The sequence below is a fragment of the Pezoporus wallicus genome, unplaced genomic scaffold (genome assembly GCF_028554395.1).
Source record: "Pezoporus wallicus isolate ANWC-B61680 ecotype Strahan unplaced genomic scaffold, APGP_CSIRO_Pwel_v1 contig_7505, whole genome shotgun sequence".
Classification (NCBI taxonomy): Eukaryota; Metazoa; Chordata; class Aves; order Psittaciformes; family Psittacidae; genus Pezoporus; species Pezoporus wallicus.
In genome coordinates, this window is record NW_026638908.1 from 358,071 (window position 1) to 377,736 (window position 19,666).

Genomic DNA, 19,666 nt, shown 5'->3' on the forward strand with positions numbered 1-19,666 from the left:
AGCAAATTGTATCCAATAATAGTTCACTTTTCTGCTGCTAATCAAATATGCTAGCACAAATTAATGGCTTGTTACTTAAGCATGCTTGAAAGACTTTGTTCTAGTAAAAAAGGCATTCAGTTTGAGAGTGTGTTACAATCTTCTAACCAGCAAAGCTGGAGGTTGGACAGAGCTATAAATCCAGTGTGTTCTGGGAATAGAAGCTGTCAAAAACACTCCCAGCAAAATAATCAGAGCAGGATCTTGCTGAGATTTGGACATTGGCTAACGTAACTAAGTGCAGATGTTTGTGTGGACTGAAAGACATTCTCAGAATTAAGAGTCCTGTACAAACACATGGTGATTTTTATAGCAGAAAAAAAAACAAGGAAGTGGGGATAATAAAACTTATGCTCATATTTCTGATAAAGCATTTTGTTTTCTTCAGCTTGCCTTTACTGATGTGGTCAAGGTTACCTGTGCCACATCCTCGGCCGAGATCTGTTGAAGCTTCTGTGAGTCGCTTGGGTTGTGGCTCTGGTGCTTACCTGAAGGTCTCCATGGGTTCTCGGTGTGGGTACCATAGTCTCTCTTCCATCAGCGGAAAGGAGTAAGCATTTCTGAAAGTGTTAGCCTAAGGTAACAGCTAAAACAGGTCAGGTGAATCTTATCCTAAATGCCTGGTTTTCTCTACCAAATACAAAGGGAGTCCGGGGATACTGGTGAGCTTGAATGAATATATCTATACTGTACAAAGAGTTTGGCCAGACGAATTCTGAAGAAATGTGGCTCTGAAGAAATCTCGCCTCTGATTTCTGGGAATCCTGAGTTAGCTCTTCAAAATCTTCTGAGGTATTGGGTAAGTCCTGGGCTGCTGACAGCCTGGCAATCCTGTGCACCGCCCTGCGTGCAACCATTTTTCCTCCTGTTTTTCTGCTGGCTTCTCATGCTTACTGTAAATTCCCTGTGATGAGTAGTCTGACTGATCCAAAACTAGAATATTGGGGTTTCGGTGCTGTATGGTTCAGGAAGACATAGACTACTATAGGATTTTATTTTGCTCATACTTGAGATGACTTCTGTTTGTAATTTGGATTTATTTATGGGCAGCTTTACTCTTTTGCCAAAAGTTTTGCTCTATACCCACAAATAGTAATTTATATTCCCACTGCATCATTCTGCTACCCTCAGTTTACTTCTTTGTCCTCAAAAAGCTAAGTAATTGCCATTAGTTTTACAGCCATATCTGAATTATTTTAATCCCTACTCCACTGCCTGCATAGTGACATAATTTCTTTTCTCTTGGTTTCTTCTTATTTATAGAACTAAAAAAACTGCCTGCTCTTTATTTTCCTCAACAATTTTTAATTTACTTGGTGCTTCTTGTTTTAATTCTGGGCTTCCTGGCCTTCTGGTTTCATTTTTTTTTTTTCCCTCTTTTTGTTTTGTTTTTTTTTTCTGCTGTGGTTCTCTGCCTACTCTTGATGACTTTTTGGTTGGCTCCAGAATCCTCACTTCCAGCATCTTCCCCCTGCTTTTATTTTGAGGGTAAGTAAGTTCCAGCTCGCTTTTTATCATCGATTTAAAGATTCTCCAGATTTGTCAGTGTTAAAATCCTTGAGGTATTAGTTGCATTTGACTTTTCTAATTACTTTTATTAATTTCCCTAAATTAGGGCCTTCTGGATGTTAACACTTTACATTCAGGTCTGGTTTTGTTCTTCCATTCTAACCCAGATTATAATCACTTCTCTAATATTCTCACCACTTACCAAAACTGAAATATCACTTAGGTTCAGTAACTAATTGTGCAGCAGAGCAGACTTTTTTTTTCTAGTACTAATCTAGTAAAAATGTTTAGCTTCATTCTCCAAAGTAAGTAAATCTAGTGCACATAGATTCCCTTTGACCTTTGAATGGGGCTAGCCATTCATAAATGTCAATTCGTTAAAATACCAGACTATCCTATTACCTTTACCATAAATTTGGCTTTTCCAAATCATTCCATATCCTGCTGCCAAGGTGTGGTTGCTATTCTGGCTTGTTTATATTATGCCCACAGTGTCAGATTTCATGTCTTACATTGTTAGTTTAAGCTGTTTATAGTGTATGAATATACTGGCTGCTTATCATTGATTTCACCCAGATCCCTGTTTGCATTGAGTAAAATCTTCTAGATTTATTTTTTTAGATAATACTTCCTCATTTTAGCCAGCCAGTCCTCTGCTGTTTCTTTATATTCCTCTTTATTTGAATTTCCTGTTTTTCTGAGCTGTGAAATTCAGGTGCAGTGATCTGAATTCTCCAGTTCCTTCCCTCAGTCGCCTAATTTACAGCTGTTATTATCAGCAAGGCCAGTCCCATGACAAGAGACAAAATTTGCCTAAGACCTTGGGATACAATCCACCAAGAAGAGCCCCCAAACACTTCATCCTATACTGCTGTATTCAGTCTTTTGACCATCTCCTGTTATTTGTCAAGTCAAACCTGTGACTGGACGAACAGCTGTTATCTTTCAGTGTTCTGTCATGAAAACAAAAAGGAGAAATTATGTGCCCACAGCAGCCAAACAGAGTCTGCAAACCGCTGAGAAATAGATCTTACAGATGGTTGCTCTGTGATTGATTAAAAATGAAATAGCCCATTCTTCCCCTTTGCTTCCAAGAAAGAAACCCCAAATCCTTCCACAATGGTTTGCTTCTTCCCTTAGAAAGGCAATTTCCTTCTTCTTTTTTTTTCTTTCTAATTGATTCTGCCCCTCATGGACAGGTGAATAGAGTAACTGTAATTCCAGATGTTGGGAAGAAAGCATGGTTATTTTAGAAATTCTCACAAAGCAAGTGTTTCCCATTAGATCTAATTTGATACAGTAGTTTATTTGCAGACAGTACATTTATCAAAAAGTGGCATTTCTTGCATATTCTTTAATTCCTTTTATTCTGGTCAACTTCAAATAATAGCTGCAGGTGAGAGGAATGGGGAGAAAATTGATTCTGAGTGTCAGCTTATTTTGTTTCAGAAAAAAAAGTGAAGGCAAGTTTTCAGTTCTTCTGTGAAAAGTTTTATTCAGCACATCAAAATTAATTATTAATTACCTAAACTTCCTGAAGTGTCCTTATGAAACAGGATGAAGAAAGGAGGAGATGGCATGTGTTAGTTGAATGCAGGAGTATACTTGAAAATATTTGGCTAGAAGCATTTTTCTTCTATTTTCCTCAGGCTGGCTGCCAAAATGGGGAAAATCACGTTCACTCAGTTCTGTTCCTGATATTAAAAGAAAAGTCTTCTTGTTAAAGGAGATGCTGAATAAACAATTCCTTAATGAAGTTGCCACATACTATATATATTGTCTATATAGGGAATTTGTGCTTTCTGCATGGACAGTTCTCCAGGACCAGAATTCACAAGTGATTTGCTCTTGAGAAAGGAGCTTCTTTTCAACTGATTTGTCTTGTGGTCTACCAAACTGAAATAACACAAAATGGATGAAGTATAACAAATCTTTTGTACTGAGAAGGTCCAGCAGCTGGAACAAGAACTAGCTGCACAGCTGGCACAGATGAAAGCAGAAATAGGCGACAACAGGATACTGCTGAAGGGAATACCAAGTAGGGCATACAGGTAACAAGAATTTTCTAAGGAGTGAAGGAGAGAGTCAGATTACAGCAATACTTTGCATCTCATTTTTTTTTGTCATGATACAAAAGTCATGTGTCTATATAACTGTTCAATTTCAAGACCTGAATGCACACATGGGAGCCAGAAATAGTAGCTTTTTCATTGTGTATTTACCACAGAATTATGGTTGAAATGAAAGAGAATGTCAAAACAAACTAAACTGATTTCATGTTCTATATTGTAAGCAAAACTTTAAACGTCCCTAGCATGTCAAGTATTCCTTCTTACAGTGAGGAGGAAGTAGCTTCAAACATAACGCTGGGATATATAAACACAATGATCACATATAAGACAGATGCTCTTGCTTTCCTCAGTGATGGTGAGACGCAAGCTAGCTATGACAATGTACCCAGGTTTGGCATTAGGCTTCAAGGAAGCTGTAGACTACTTGAAGAATATGCAGGGGAAAACAGGTGACAAACACTTGAGTAGAACACTTAAAAAGGGAAAGAGCTGAACTTATTATGTCTCCAGTCCATTTTCTGTAGCTAAGTCTTCAGACACATGCACAAGAGATTGCTGTAAAGATGAAGGGAATAAGCTTCTGTTTGTACTTATGAACATGACAAAAAATAATGGGCTAAAACTCAAGCTTTCCAAAGATGGTATAAGTTAAACACTGATAGCCAGAATAGGAGGTTGCTGAATATCCATGATGGCCATCCATCTTTATGAACAGAACAGACAAATATCTTTAAGGAACAAATTTACTTTTTTCCTGTCTTAGAGCAGTGGAAGTGGTAGTTGATCACAAAACCCCTCCCAGTCTTACCTCTTTAGGGCTCTGAAGTGTTCCAGCAGTTTCCTGTGTATTGCTTTTGGACAAGACTTTGGAGCCCTTTTTTTTGACAGCTGCATTTTCACTGATGTTTTTAATTTTCATGCATTCATTTTATTCAGTTACATAAAGACTATGAACTGTATCCTTCCTGTAAACATATTGATCATAGAATCCGAGAATATCCTGAGTTGGAAGGGACCCATAAGAATCATTGAGTCCAACTCCCTGTTCCTCACGGGACTAGCTGAAACTAAACCATGTGCAGAAGAGCATCACCCAGACGCTCCTTAAACTCTGACAGGCTTGGAACTGTGACCGCTATCCTGGTGAGCTTGTTCTAGTGACCAGCCACCCTTTCAGTGAAGAACCTTTTCCTGTTGTTCAGTGTTGATGCATGAGAATCAAAAACTAGTTCTCCTCCAGAAGTTTACTCCACCCTTCCTTCTGTGATACTGGCCTATTAGGAAGTTAATTAAATTGTGAAGGATGCTTGTCAAGGAACTCCACTGCATAGTTACGGGTTGTAGTATGTGTCCACAGAATTGACAAGCATCCAAATGAACTTTTTAAGGGCTTTTTATGAAAAGTAGAGGTGGAGGAAAACAGTTTGCCAAAAAATGTCTGCCAATTAAATAAATTCTGCTGCTGTAATATACAATTTTCATACCATTAAATTTGCTTACTGGTGGCTTCACCATCTGTTGGGCCTGTCAAATGTTTGATTTATACCAGCTTGTAACATGCTGCTGAGCATTTTTTGTTCCTGCAGTTCTGTTGCAGTTCCCAAGGATGCATCTTATATCAGAAAAGAAAGGGAGGTAATACTAAAGAAAGGCTTACAAGTAGGTAGCGAAAATGTGTGTTGGCTTAAGTCTATTTGCTCTTCACTAAGTAGTAACTGAAAATTAAAATCAGAGAAAGTGATTTGTTTGGAGGAATCTGGGCTTGTTAAGACAGAACGGAAGGGGTCATGATGTTGTTTGCCTGGTAGTAAAATAGCAATAGCATAATTTCTATTTAAATAATAATGTGTCCCTGGCTCTGCAGCATTTGTTTTTATTGTTTGTTTGCACCTCCCAATTAAATTCAAAGCCTGAACATTTTCCTGTATTTACCACTTGGTTTTTAATGTATTTTTGTATGTATAGATATATAGCTCCTGAAAAAGAGATTTATTCAGCACGTGCTCCGTTTGCAGGCGACAAAAGCAAAACCTCTTGTTATTCAGGCTGATGTCATGCAGAGGGAGTTAGAGAGCTGCTGGAGAAGAGAGCATGCAGTAGCAAAGTTGCCGCTCCACCAGGTAGTTGCTCCAGCTTGCTGCGAGGATCCGGCAGCTTTTCTCTGGCCTGCAGGTTGCACTGTGCGCACTTGAAAATAAAAACAGTATGAAACTCCTTCCTTAAAAGGGGCACGAAGATGTTAGTGCTTGTGGCTGCCTTATACGATGTGAAAATTTCTTCTCTTTCTTTAAAGGACGGGAATCTAAGCCAGGTCAGGTGGGCTGGGGCAAGAATTCCCTGAAGCTTTTGTGCTGTTCTAGTCTGTCTGTGTTGTGGGTTACTTTCATTTTTAAACTGGAGCTCAAATTTCTAGGGCCAGTGGACTGAATTCTGCCATTTTCATTGTAGTAACTGCTTTTTTTTTTTTTAATTCCCACAATAATATTTTTCACTGGGACAATTTAGGGGAAGTACCCTTCATGGATAAATATAACAGCACAGTGGTATTTGGTGTCTGATTAGGCGTTGTTTCGGTGTTATTCTGTGGTGGCATATAGATTCCATGATCTATATACTGCTTAAGTTTCCCCTGATGCTAAGGTTTACAAATGTGTGATTTGCTGGTTATTTCTGATTTTATTCAAGCATTTTACAGACAGAATTACTCAGCTAGTCCAGAGTAAATATTTGCACATGCTTAGGTTGCAGAGCTTTTGTATGCACAGCAGTGCTATGAAACACCTTTATTCTCTCTATCAGGTGGGAACCAAAACCTAGGATCTAGCACATACATATCTAGCACAGTATCTGTTCATGAAAAAGCGATATGTGAGCAATGGCTTTTTTTTTCCACCCAAGTATGATTTATCTCCAGACATTCACTCTCAGCTGTCTGCTTTCCATCAGTATTAGCTGCTCAGAGAGATTTACTGTTTGGACTGAAATTCTCTTTTCCTCACTGGGTTGGAAATGCCATTTGTAAGCATTTAGGAAGGAAATAAGCCTTTGAGATTATGCTCAAAACTAGAATTCCTCGTGCAGTGGGAATGCAAACACCTTCTAGCCAGTAAGGGAAGAAGATGCAGAAATGCAAAACCTGACAGTGTCTCCTTTATATACGTAAACAGGAACAAGTTAGTCACATCATGGAGGAATACAGTGATACAGTTCAGAGGGCTGCAAGACCTTCAGCAGCAAGGGAAAGTTTCCTGACAGGAAAGAAAAATCCAGTGAACGTAGAGACACAGGAAGATCGAATGATTGACACCCAGTGCTTAGTGTGTTGCCTGCACTCTCTGGAGATCATTCACCATTTTCTCCAAGTAAAACAAGAATTTTTTGAACAGTGAAATATATTTTGAAACATTCAAGTCTTGGATAAGAAAATAAAGCTAGGAAGATAAAATTCAATGTCAAAGAAATCTAAGGTTTGTAGATAACGAACTAAATTGCATACATATGACTTTCAATTCTTTCAGCAGGTTGATTTTACTTGAAATTACATAATACAATGGCAATACTGAATTTAGGTAAGTGGAATAATGAGATCCCTGGGTACAGTGTAGATAGTGTTGGGCTGCTTTGATTTGAGGAGATCCAGGAGGAGAAAGAGAAAGCTTGAAGAGACCTTTTTTGTGTGTGTTATTACTGTGATGATGGTTTGATAGAGCAGGACACTGTCAAGGAGCTGAGTCATCTCAGTGAATAGTCTACAGACTTGAGTATTTGTTTAAGTGTCTCCTTTTGAAATCTGAATACTTACTTATTTTATCTAGTTTCTGTAGTTATTCTGTCAGTACTACAAGTCATTGGCAGTGAATAAACATCTGGAATTATACATAATGGATAACTGTGGTTTGTTTTTTCTCTTCTGTGTCTTATTTTATTACTAAATTTGCAGCTGAACTGTTTGTACGCTTTCTAGGTGACTGAGAATAATAGGTATGTTCTTAACTCCAGGTTCTCCAGCATTTGCCTATTTCTCACAAAATGAATGTGGCTGATAAGAAACACCCTGATGTGGCCCAAGACAACTGGGACAAATTAAGTGCTTTTGATAAGAATTCAGATATTTTTAATATTGATGTGCTTGCCCTGTTCAAGAGCTTTAGGAAGAAATGGTGAGAAATTATCAGCTTTCCTTTAAAACCAGAGGTCCTACAGATAATGCACCTGTTGATGTATAATCTGTGAGAAAGGTTAGAAGTGAAAAAGTTGCCATCTTTGTTTTGTATTTGTTTTGCTTAAGAAATTTGGAGTGTGGTTTTTAAAGTCAGCAAAGAATCCTGGAAATCTGGTGTGCAAATTCCAGAGTGTGGAGCCCTGAATCTGCAGCAGTCACTGCTCTGGCCTTACTGAGCCCTCTGCTGCAGAAACAGGGAGTTCAGAAGGATACTTCTGGGATCGACTCAGTGGAGAATGCAGGATATTGACAGTTATGCCAAACCCTGAAACTCATCCTTCCAACTTTCTGCAAGAATATTACTTAAAATATTTTTGTGGGTAGCCTGATTCTGGAGAAATTAAGGAGAGAGAACTATTGTTTTAAGACTTAAACTGACGTATCTCTAGAAAAATCTCCTTGTGGTTACTTTCAAGTTCTCCTTCATTTTGAAGGAAGGGAGTGATGTTGTTTATGTAGTTACCCATCTGAGTGGCACTTAGCAGGCAAGGCAGCATTCCTGATGCAGAGTGTTTAAATCCTGTGATTTAACCCATGCTTCTCAGAATGGGAATGGTGTAGAACTGTGGGAGCTCACAGGATTGTTTCTGGAAAAGAACAGAACAACCCCTCTCTCCTAGGAACTAGGCAGGATGTGCACCTCCTCCTTGCAGTTGAGAAGGGCTGGCTAGGGTAGAGGAGCTGTGATTTGTCTTCCCTGTCTCCTTTCTCCAGTGGAAACCTCTACCACAAGGGATGTGCCTGTGGGTCTGCACAGGGGAGCAAGGCACAGCCCTGGCCTGGAGCTGCACTGCGCAACCACCAGTGGCAATGGATTGAGAACAGTGCTAGAGAAGGTACAGATTACCTGGGATAGATAAGGGGTCTTTAGCCCTTAGTGATCTAACTTAGTTCTAACTGGTCTAAGTGTGCTGGTGCAGCCCTCTTTCACTCCTAAGGTTCAAGGGCATGCCATGATGGTGAGATGCAGTCCCAGAGGTACAGCGCTACCTCTGTAAGAGGTACCTCTGAAAGGAGGGTTAAACTCTTCCCTCCAAACAAAGCCCCTTGAACAGGCCATGTTTCTCTTATATGAGCAGGGTGGGAGAGGGAGGGATGATCCATGATTTTAGATACCATGGGCTAATAATGTACAGAAAAGGACACAGACCTACAGTGTTACAGAGTTCAACTGTGCCATTTGTTTTGCCATGGAGTAGACACTTACTGGTATTAAAAAGCAACTCAGAAGTGCTCTAGTTCATTTTGATCTTCAGTATCTAGTTATCTAATATTTGAGGAACAGTATCATATTACCATCATAAGCTTTATTCATCTGCTATCCAGATCTAAGCTTCATAGATGAAACAGCAGATGATTAAACAAGACATTAAAAAACAAAGCTGAAGTAAAGCATGGAATAAAAACACAGATGGCCCCTTATTGCTGAAACACTGAGATAATAAATTAGATTATATGTAGCTCCATTAAACCCTAGGAGTTTTCCTGAACTTTAGCAAACTGTAACTTACATGTTAGGATCTTTGTGTGTATCAGCAGTACCTACCAGTACTGGGTAAAGCAGAATCAGTTGACACCTATTTGGACTTGAAAAAATCTTTGGGAAAGTAGTAGCAGAAAAAGTGCTGCTGTTTGTTATGGCTTGGCCTAAGACAAAACCCAACCAACCAACTAAACACCCAGTGTTAAATATACCTGTCAAAGAGTTGAAACGAGGGAAGATGGTAAGACTTACAGAAACACAGCAGTTTTTGCTCTTCAAGGATGAAGGAATACTGATATCCTACAAAGCCTTGAGCAAGCCTGAGATGAGGTAAAGAAGAAGGAGAAAACATTTCAGTTCTTCTAAAAATGGGTTCTATGTTGCCAACAGACTTTTCAACACTGATACCGGGCCAAACTCGGCCATCCCCAGTACACTCTTGTTTCAGAAGTTTGTGATAGCAGCATCATGCCAGAATCAGATACTGGAGGAGTGATAACCCTGAAATAGTAACATACTTGAAGTTCTTTTGGTATGTGAAGATTGGGGAGGTGTGTGTGTGAGAAGAATGTTGTACACCCCTGAGCCAGGACGCTGTTCAGGCAGTAGAATTTGTTAGCTGGCGTCCTTTCCGTAGTAGAAGATAGGCACTCCTCCAAGAACCATGGAGGTGCCCTGGCCTGCAACACCTGTTAGTCTTTGGGGGTCTGGGGTAGAACATTTATAAAAGAGAAATTAAAATAATAAAAATCTATACAATATGTTTTCCTCCCAACCCTTTCATTCTGTGACAGATTTGTTCAGGACAAAAAAAGAGGAATTAGGGTAGTTGGAATTAGATGATCTTTAACTTTCCAGCATTAACTATTCTATGATTCTATGATTAGGTGGATGCAAAGCAAAGGGCACTGACAGCATTGCTTACAGTTATCTTACAGTCATGTTGCTTAGTGTTGATGTTCTCCAGCTGGTCTGATTGTGATTTTTGCAGAATCCTGCCACAAGGACACTGGATTCACTTTGCCTGACCACAGCACTGAAATCGAGGAGCTGAAACCTCAGTTCCAGCTTCTGCTTTCTCACTTTGGTAGTGACTATGACCTTAAGGATCTCAAGAACTCAGCTGATGAGACGCAACTTTTTATCCTGGTAACTGAAATGTACTTCTCAGTACTGAAAACAAGCAAACAAATAAATAAACAAAACATCGTTAGAAGCATGGAAGGAAGTTCCATTTATTACAAGTCAGTGTTTTGCGTCATGGAAAACTAAGATTGTTAGTCCATTTTTGCTCTTGACAGGAAGCAGCAGAAAGGCTCAGCTTGCTCCCACTAAACTACAGTTAACTGCTGATGTTCATCACATTTTCAGCATCATGGCTCTGAGTCTGTACCTTTGTTCTCCCAGCTGTCACTCCTGCTTTCCATGTGTTTTTCTCGAGTTTTCCTGCCCTCCTTTGGTGTCTCCCTGAGCTGTGGTCCTTCCACCAGAGGTCGGCTGCGACACACTGTTATCTCCCAGGACCTCACCTTGCCTGTAGCTCAGGGGTTACCAGCAGGGAGACTCTGGTTTTTGTCTTTTCTGTCATCCAAAAGGCAAGCCAATAGAAAAGCTCCAGCCTGTGTCCAGCGCTCAAAAGAGACGCCTAACTATTAAACAGGAGTTACCTACTGCTTTTTAAAACATGTGGCTTGCCTTGCAAATTGGGCCTGAGGTGGTCAGCGGAAAAGGACAAAGGCTAGGTTGCATAAACTGCTCTGTAAGTCTTTTATCAAATTAACATTCGACTAGTCCATCCAAGATAAGCACAGGCAGATGTGTTTACACAACTAGGCAATAATGTATATGACCTTCATGATCAGCTGGCAGTGGTATACTAATTCTTGACCACGATTTTCAAAGTACATCTTCTAAGCTAATACTATTCACCACTGATGATAAATTTGCCATTGACTTTGACTGAAGGACAGCGTTTTTGAAAATCCTGGTCTTCTTTTTGGAAACCTCAGAGTTAACAGCGGGGAGTTTCATCATGTCTGCTGCAAAGGAAAGAAAACACAGGACCAGAGTGTCTCCTTTGTCACTCCATTTATTTATTTATTTGTTTGTTTGTTTCTTTTTGGCTGATAATATGCAGTATTACTTTGCTCTAGGATTTAATATCCAGCTTGGGACATGTATAGCAGGACCATCTCCTTTATGCTTTAGGTCGTCTGAAAATTTAGAAACTTCTGCAAACAGCAGATGATGAGAACGTTTCCGGTTTATGACACTGAGGTTTCTCAGTCAGAGAACTGGGACATGCTAAATCCTGCCAGGGCTTTTAAGAAGAAAGCCAACTGGGTCCCTTTTCTAAAGGTAATTATGAGGAAATTTCCTTTTTCAGTTGTGTTAGTCCTAACCAGTACCAAGATACATATCAGTTTAAATTGTTTCTTTTGACAGAGTGATGTTTTTTTAATAATTCAAGCCATATTAAACTACTATATTTCTGTATAGTCAAGAGCTGCTTTTCATGTCTGTTGAAAATATAAAATGAATGAATTGCACTCTTGCCTCCTATACCACAAACGTGTAGTGATATTAGTAAGTTTTGTGGTTACTTTTATGTCAACCAGATTAAGCCTAAAGTAGATCCCTGGCAGCAAAGCTTTTGGTAAAATTGAAACAATGGAAAAAAGTGGATAATCTTATGGACCTTCATTCAAAATTTGTAGAAGTAATACAACTTAAAGTGATTTAATTTAATATTGTTTTAATTTATTTATTGGACTTGAAATAGAAATTGAAATCTCTAGAGACAGGTTGCCTCAGGTTTATGTATCATGTGTATTTGCCTGAATTCATTACAGATCCATTACTAAGGTGCTATGAAGATCCTCCCACACTTCTCAGTTCAGCGGTTTCAAAAGACAGCTTGAACACTTGCATAAATATCCAAAAGTTCTGAAGTTCAACTAAGTCAGATGAACATAAGCCCCAGAATTTGTGCCCAAGGGATTGCTCAGAACAGAGTTTTTTATAATGTGGCCTGTGCTCAAAAAACAAGGAATGATACTCCAGTAGTGAGGTACAAGTCTAAACCTTGGTAGGGCACAGTGTTCCCTAGGGAGAAATTACTGAACGTCTATAGTTTGGTTCTAGCTTTACAGGTTCTCTTGGTCCTGGTGATGTATTGACATTTGTGGCCATTTTGAGGATGTCCTGCAGGACAGCTCTGTCTAGTCTGCCTGCCATCTAGTCTCCTTGGAAGTGTAAAGGTGCATTCACAGTTCAGACCTGCTTTGCATCTGCAATGAGCCTGAAGCATCCCTAACAACTCACATCATTGTCTTGCAAATGGTGATCCTTTATGAAGAGCAGCATTCATTTGTCCTAGTTGCATTTTATTCACTGAATGTACCCTGGAGGGCTGACTTGCCTGTGCCCAGGGACCTTTGCTTATTCATGCCTGCTGCAGATGCATGAATGAACTTCAGGGTCTGATGGGCTGGTCAGGTGGACGGGGGTCTTGGAACATTTTCCCAGTGAAATTTGAGCAGGTCTGGTATCCTCACCTATAAAACTGGTATAATACGTGTTCTTGTCTTCTCAAGGATGAGGAAAACTAATGCAATTAAGATGGTGAACTCCTGCTGTGGGACTGGGCTTGTATAGATATCTCAGCCAGTTAGACTAATGTGGCAATCAGAGAATGAGATTACTGCATCTCATTCCCCAGGTGAACCTGAAGCACTACAAACAATAAGGAGACCTTGTAGTTCAGCTCCCAGTCTTACACAGGAACCAGAAAATAAATCTGTTTTATGACGCTGTGGAGGAGTTGTGCCCCTATCTGCCCTCTTCTACCAATAATCACACTCCTGCCAAATGGAAAGTCCTTGGCAAGCTTTCTTCCTCTAGTACCTGAGCAGTTTTGGGAACACCAGAGCAACTTAAGCGGTGTCTCCAGCTCACGTGAGACTATTTCATTACTGAAATGTCACTGGGCATCTTGGTCTTCTCTCCCCAGGGAACCACTGCTGCAGTCCATACAATTACCTCTGTCCTCAGGTTTAAAGAACCCCTGCTGTCTAGAAATGGAGTAGTGGGCATGTCACAGAGCCATAGATGATGCTGTGACTGTGTTCAAGTTCTGTGCAACCCTTGATTTAGGACCCTTACAGGGGTTGCTGCCTTCACTGGGGGCGCTAGCTGGAGAGGGGAGGAAGCTTCCCATCTGCATGGGGACTGGGGCAGAACAGGGGAGAAGGTGTCAAAAAAGCAACCAAGGCAATATGAAAACACCCAGCAAAAGGCAGAAGCAGTGCCAGCTCAGCAGGGTAGAGCCCTCGGTGCTGTAGCCATGGTCCACATGTGGGGGTGGTGCCTGCTCTGTTGCTGAGCTGTCTCAGGATTACTTAGGATCCCATCAGCCTCTTGTATCCTCATCAGGCAGGTACTTACTTTGCCTACACCTGAAGCTGACCTCAGTGAAATGGCAACAAGAGAGTCTTTGTAAGCAGTTTTGGTTGGGCTGAAGGCAGGAGGACCATAAGGCTGTGCTGGTGCAAACTATTGTGGCTTGGGAAAGGGAAAACAGAAGATCCTGGCTTCCCAAACAATTCTTCCACAAGCCTCTTCCCACTTCCTGACTTCTGATTTTGTGTTTCAGTGTCTAATAAGCCTAACAATGACTTTAAGGAGGAGAGGTACTTGGCAGTGAAATGCCAGGTAGTAAAGGTGTTTAGTAGAGAAGCAGTATGGATCAGAAATTGTTGACTCCCAACCAGTGAATGAAGAAAATGCTTGGGAAATTTGTAATTTACATTTTCATTGAAGGCTCCTTGCTTCCATGCCCTCCCATCTTCTTCTTTTTTTTTCTTTCCCTCCTGTGTTAAGCAAGGCTCCATTTGTTTTGACTTTTTAACATCTTTGTTCAAAACAGATTGTAGATGTAAAACTCATGGTCTTAATCCTCTTAGAATTCCTATCAATGATTTGCTAGAATTCATGTCAACAGAATTTTACTGATGCCAGTCATTGCTGAAGCATGACCATGTTCTTCAAATTATACTTCTGATACAAGCAGCAATTAAAGAAAAATCCTGCAAGATTAATGTGTTTTTCAAAACTTACTTTTGTACTACTACTGATGTTGTTTAACCTGCTTTTTGGCAGTACTCTGTATATATTTAGTTTCCCAAGCTCCTATTTAACATTCGTTATTTAGTTTTGTGGGTCTCACAAAGCATTTGAGAGAGAACTCTTTTAAAATCACAGAAAACAGAAAGTGGATGTGTAGACTTTGCAGCTGAAGTTGGCTTTACAATATTTTAGATAATTGAATGGATATGATTTTGATGATACTCTCAGAAAGATCAGCCACTTACGGGGTGATTTTGTGGGTTTGGGTTGGGTTTTTTTGTTTTGACTTTTTTTGTAGAAAAATTTAGGACTGAAATAAGCTTTCTTTTATGATCCCTCTTTTCAGACCTTTTCCCCATGCCAGATATTTCACAAAGAAACCATTCTTTCAAATCTTGCCACAGCATGCAATCTTTGTGGAAAGCTTGGGTGAAAGCCATCATCACCACTAACAAAAGGAAAAATGGCTTTGCAGCCATTGCCCTGAGACAATGATAAAAAGATCATTCTCCCTGTTTTTTTCCATAGTGGCTTCTCACCAAATGCAGTATGTTTGAGTTTGGTCAAAAACCAGGTACATCTCATTGAGGGTGAGGGGTAACAGGAGAGAGGGGATTACCCAGCACTCACACTCCTCCATAAATCTCAGGAAAAAAGCACTTTTGTATTCTTTCTTATCTGGTGTATTTTCTCCATATGCTGTGACAGGCAAGTCCATTTCTACATTATAACCTTGGAGAAGGGTCAGCAGACAATTTTCCCAAATAAAAGAAGTAATGAGCAGTGCTGAAGAGGCTCCCTCCTTCACAAGATGCTCTGAATTGACCTTGACACTGTGGGATGGGGGCTGGCACACTGACTTGTTATCCTTGTGAATCTTCTGTCTGTATTTGATGTGGCTTAAAAAAAGGTCTCAGACATAGAAAGAGTGATGGAGGGTATCCAGAAACATGCGGCAGCAGCGTTTGAACCACATCCTCTGTGGTCAAGTTCTACCATTTCTTCTCAGGCCTCTGCTACAGTCATGTCTGGAAGGAGATCTATGCTTGCACTGAGCTCCACCAGGTACTTAGAAAGGGAAATGATGAATAATGGTCAACTAACACGTCTAGCAGGCATTTGTCAGCTCTGATCGAGGGCTATAGAGGGCTCCTCTAGCAGTTTTCTGTTTGGATACCAGTGTTCCCCCTTTTCAAAATCCAGTCTTCTGCTACTGCTGCTAAGCAGGAGCTGCCAAGCTGCAACATATGGTTGCATTCCCAAGCCAGATGTGCAATGTCCTCTTCTCCTCAGTACTCACTAGCTGCTGTGCAGCCACTGGTCCAGTCATAGCACAAACAGCATGAGATTGCACCTACCTAAAAAATAACATGCATACATGCCTGCAGCAGGGCTGGGGTGTGGATTTGGCCACAGGAAATAGGAGTGTGCCTTAGTATTTATTGTAGAGTAAATTAGCTATATTAGGGAATGGGTTAGCATGTGTGTATGGAGGGGAGGAAGGATGGCAGGATACCTTGGTTGCTGAAGGCTTGTGGACCTGACAGCAGAAGTCTGCTTTGTGTAGGGGATGTTCCTCTTCTTGGAGAGGAAGTAGCATTCGCGGGCATGGCCTCATAGAGGTTCAGAAGCTGTGAAAGTGGAAGTTGTGAGACATCTTCAAGTTTTGGAGAGGAAAAAGAAGAACCCACAAATGGCCTAGCTGGCAGGTTAGTGAATGAGAAGTAGGATCTATGTCACTGGTATCTGGGGAATTTGTAGTAACTGTGGCATGCCTTACATGGTGAGCTTGATGACTAATCTTCTGAATCTGAAGCTACCCCTTTGATGAAGATGGACTTTGATTCCCTATTTCTTTATCGTCCTTCTGACTCAGAATTCGTTCACAGTTGCTGCTTCGATGAATATAAAAGCACTACACACAGAGCTGTTACATCTCAGGAGTTTCTGTACCTACAGCCAATCTTCATTTGGCTCACTCTACCCATGCATGCCTGCCTGCACCAGTGGGCCCTGGTGGCAAGTGAAGAAAGGACTGAAAAATCTCCTTGCTCCACTTGTTTTTTAAAGAGGAAAGGTCTTAGCTACTGGGGCTGGATGCAGTCGTAACATGAATGAGAAGGTTTTGTACCCCTGCACTTGGCCAGGACCAAATAGGGCAGCAAGTAATACAGAAGCAGTGGAAGGAGAACAAAGGGAGAGAGATAGCACTTAGTCTGTCCTCATTCCCTCTTTCCTGCTGAATAATCTGCCCCAAGCCTGACACTAGTTCTGTGTTCAAAAATAAACCCACATTTTTCTGTCAGGAAAATCTCCCATATGTAAAAACATACAGTTTTCCTACCTCAAGCTGACCCTGACCAAGAAATATTTTATTACGTAATGAAAACTTCAGGAAATAAAACCAACATTGGGTCGACTCATGCCAGCTACATGGTGATTAATTTAAAAAAAGAAAGACAACAAGATTGCACAGTACATCTTCTGTCAAGTACACTGAGCCCACGACTGGGTTGGGAAAGAAATACCTATTTGGAGGCAATGCAAGGGATGTGACTGATCTCAGTTTTGAAACAGGTTAGTCACGATGGTGACTGAAAAACTAGAATTAGATCCTTCACAAAAAAAGAAAAAAGTGCTATCCAGGTATCAATGTTTTCAACATAAAAATTGAGCTGCTACCCACAAATGTGACATCACTTTTTTCCCCATTTCATTCGCATTTTTCAGACAGCATTGTCTGTATCTTTTTAAATTAGAAATTTGAAGTGGAAATGCTTCATCCGATATAGTCCATATACTTATTATGGTATTTAATAAAGATGTACAATTAATGCTGTTGATTCAGGAATATATATGAAGACAGGCTGAGGAAGTTAGGGCTGTTCAGCCTATAAAAGAGAAGGCTGCATGGAGACCTCATAGCAGCCTTCCAGTATCTGAAGGGGGCCTATAGGGATGACGGAGAGGGACTCTTCATTAGGGACTGTAGCGATAGGACAAGGGGTAACGGGTTAAAACTTAAACAGGGGAAGTTTAGATTGGATATAAGGAGGAAATTCTTTCCTGTTAGGGTGGTGAGGCACTGGAATGGGTTTCCCAGGGAGGTTGTGAATGCTCCATCCCTGGCAGTGTTCAAGACAAGGTTGGACGAGGCCTTGGGTGATATGATTTTGCGTAAGGTGTCCCTGCCCACGGCAGGGGGGTTGGAACTAAATGATCTTAAGGTCCTTTCCAACCCTAATTATTCTATGATTCTATGATATATGTTAATCCTGTTTGACCTCACATTATTTTAAATAAAAGAGGCAGAAGCATCTAGTTTTTCTAAAATTTAAGAAATTAGACTTTTGGAGTCAATGAACACAGGATGAGTAAGGATGATCATGTTCAGTAAGGATAGAGAAATCTGTTAACAGACAATCTATCATTGCAAGGATTCTGTAAATAATTCATTGTTTGACGGTTTGACAAATCAGATTTGTTTGGCTTGAAGGAATTTTTGGAGATGATACACTCACGTCAACTTGAAAATTTATAGAACAGCCAACGTAGTCCTGAGTTTATCTGTGTCACTTCTATGAGTAGCTTTGTTAGGATGTCTCGTGTTAAACAGGATAAATTTGACAAGCACCAATTTGTGAAGATACATTATTAGGTTTTTCTCTAATCAGAAAACAACAATGCCAAAATCAATGCTATAAAACCATTACCACACTGAAAAGAATTCCAACTTATGCCATCCAAGTTCAAATGAAGTGGTAAAATAAATTGGGAAAGAGAAGCAGGTTAAGAGGACAAATTTTTCTTACATACTTGACTGACTGAGAAAATTAATTGGATAAAGCCTAGTGTCCTGGGTTCAGCAGTAGCAGTCATGTTTCTCCTCCTTGGTAGCTGGTGCAGTGCAGTGTTTTGACTTTCGGCTCGGGAACAGAGCTGATAGAGATGTTTTGGTTTGGCCAAGGACTTTGTGAGCCTCATGCTCTGCCAGGGAGGAGGGGAAGCTGGGAGGAAGCAGAGACAGGACACCTGACCCAAACTGAGCAAAGAGGTATTCCATACCACAGCACATCATGCCCAGGATGTAACTGGGAGTTAGCCGGAAGGGCTGGGAGACTGCAGGGTTGGAGGAGGTATCGGTCGGAGCTTGGTCGGGGCTGGGGGGGCGAGTTATCGGTTGGCTGGTGCTGAGGTGTTGTATTCTCTTCCCTTGTTATTTCCTTTATCATTATTATCATTGGTGGTAGCAGTAGTGATTTGTGTTATACCTTAGTTACTAAACTGTTCTTATCTCAACCCGTGGGAGTTGCATTCTTTTGATTCTCCTCTCCATCCCTCCGAGAGCAGGGGGAGGGCAAGAAAGGGGGGGGAAGTGAGCGAACGAATTACCTGACTGGGTTTAAACCACGACACCTAGAAATCACTGTCCATAATGTTCCACGATTAGTAAATACTGTGTGACTCATAATGATCTTCTCATTGACACTGGTATTAATGCCAGTTTAATTTCACTGATGTTGCTGAAGTAACTCCTGATGCATGTGAGAAAGCCTTGATGGAGTTGGTAACATGGCAGGTGTAGCAGTTCCCCTGCTTGCTGCTCTCCTGCAACTCTTTGTATTACATTGTTGAGTGTGCTGGAAAGGAGTGAGAAAAAAACCCACAGACAATCAATTAATGCATTTAATTTTATTAATGTTAGCTAGAACATTTAATATATGCTTGTTTTGGGGTAGTTACGTACACATCACATTAAAGCTTTTCCATAGCCTAGTCTGATGTTACTTCTTTGTTGCCACCCTATCATTTTGCTTCATGCTCAGCCTGTGATCTGCTGGAGCCCAGAAACCAGTTTTTCGTTTAGGGCAGGAGGATAAAGGATGGACTAGGAAGTCAGACATGTCACTGGCCATAGTTGGGTCGAGATTTTGATGAAAGAGATGTTCTGAGTTTCTTTGGAAAGTTTTCTCAATCTGACCCTTGCCACAGTTTTGTCAATGAAACGGGGAGAGCTCTTTCATACAGCCCAGGACTTTGTGAAACACTAAGGATTGGAAAGCAATCAATTATTATGGAGTTATATGTCACAATGATTTCACTTCTGGATGGAGCATGAATTTCATCCAGTATGGCACTTCCTTGCCTTTATTTTCCTTTTGTTACGATAAAGCCTATGCATAAAGCTGTCAAATAAGAATCATATGTGCACTT